Consider the following 2,122-nt stretch of genomic DNA (forward strand, 5'->3'; position numbering starts at 1 on the left):
GTTTGGGAGATCATTTTTTTAAAAGTATTTGAAGAATACTATAGTCTTCTTAGAAACCACAGTTTTCAAAACTTTGAGGTGTCTAACTTCAACAAATAGCCTTGACCACTTTTTTTTCTAAAATGAAGAAGACAAACATGAGGTTTTTAGAAACTAAAGTATTCATTGCCTTGGCAATTGACTACCGAGGTTTTACATTACTACGGTTTTGAGAAAACAATGTTGCCAAACTAGGCATTACCCTTTTGTCTGGATATGTGTAATGGATGGCTCTTTAATGAATTTGTTGGAATGCCAAAGCAAGAAAATTATAATGGATATGGATATGAATATGAATTCGATTGTTTGGGTGTTAATGGAATTGGCTCACGAAATCTTAGTGACGTTTTAATCTGAAAACCTGTTTAGACGACAAACTATGAAATTACATAATAACATGATTATAGAGATGACGCTTTGTTCTATATGCATCAAAACATTTTTTTTACAATGTGTGACTAGAATGATTGTATAGCAGAGAATCAATCAGTGGTTGGATTGTACGAGGATAGTAATACTCTCAGGGGAAAGTATCCAGTGCTCCCAGCCTTGGGGTACTCCCAGTGCTCCAATGTCAAAAAGCATTTTTAAATATTTCAAAAAAATTCGTAAAAAATGAGAATGTTCACAAGGAACATCACTACATCCCCTGAAAATTTTAGGTCCAAAATCGAAAATGTACATTGAGAAACAAAAAAGAGAAATACAGATCTGAATAGTGTCAATGTTGCTTTTGTCTCACCTTTACACTATTCATGCTTGATTTCACTTTTTTGTTTCTCAATGTGTGATTTGAGTTTGGACCTGAAGTTTTTAGGGCTTGTAGTCACATTCATTGTGAACATTCACAATTTTTTGGTATTTTTTTAAACATTAAAAAAATATTTATCGACATTGGAGTACCGGGAGTACCCCAAGGTTGGGAGCACTGGATACTTTCCCTACTCTCAACGGAGATCAAAACCTAGGTTTGACGCTCTGATGTCTCACTAATATAGACTATTCTTTAAGTGGGAGGCGATGTTCCCGTCGATGGCGATGGGCCAGTGCTATGCTACTTTGAAACGGTCTTCAGTAGGCGATGTGTGAGTGTGTGTCTGTATGTGAGTACATCTATGTTTTAATCAATGTTTCTCAGAAAAAAGAATGATTGCATATAATAATAAAAAATTATTGAATATTCTAGAAATGCATGACCATAAATAATATTCACGGACCAACAACAATAATTCACTTACAACAACAAAGTACAACACGTAGTTCAAATAGGCGTTTCAAATTCTCAACAACAGTAAGACATAGTTTCAAATTTAAGAAGAAAAACAAGAAAGCATCATTTGGATAACTTCAAGACAACGAAAGCAGCTATGTCTTCCTCATGTGCATGGGCAGCTCCATTAGAGCTTCAAACAAATGCTCATTAAGAATTGGCTTCTCAAAAGTCTGCAATATGCGTGGTACTGTCAAATCTGGTATCAACTGAAGTGCAACGAGTATTTTAGAAGGATTAACATCCTTTGACAGTGGAGGTGGATCAGTTATCTTCAAAGCATCCTTACAAGGAATCCTTGTGTCTTCAATCATGCATCTAATGGAATCACCTTCTTGGTGTCTCTTTGGTGCCATTTCTGGAAAGACTTCAAGTGGTTGTGCTTCTAGATCTAGAACAATCTTTGCATACTAAGATAAACAAGCCCAAAGACAAACTGACTCAACATACATTGCTATAAATATAATTCTTTTTCTCTTTCTTCTTTTGTTCTCTTCGATAATGAAAGCAATCAAGTCTGGTTAATATTGTAGGGGAACGTTACATGAAAATCAAAAAAATTCCTACGAACACCCAATATCTATCTAGGAGAAGCATAACAACGAGAGGAGAGAGTGTGTCTACGTACCCTCGTAGACCATTAAGGGGAAGCGTATATCACGCGGTTGATGTAGTTGTACTCGTCATGATCCAAACCGATGAAGTACCGAACGGATGACACCTCCATGTTCAGCACACATACGGCTCGATGACATCTCCTCCTCCTTGATCCAGCAAGCGAGGGAGGAGAAGTAGATGGGATCGCCGGCAACA

The sequence above is a fragment of the Triticum aestivum genome, chromosome 1B (genome assembly GCF_018294505.1).
Source record: "Triticum aestivum cultivar Chinese Spring chromosome 1B, IWGSC CS RefSeq v2.1, whole genome shotgun sequence".
Taxonomy (NCBI): Eukaryota; Viridiplantae; Streptophyta; class Magnoliopsida; order Poales; family Poaceae; genus Triticum; species Triticum aestivum.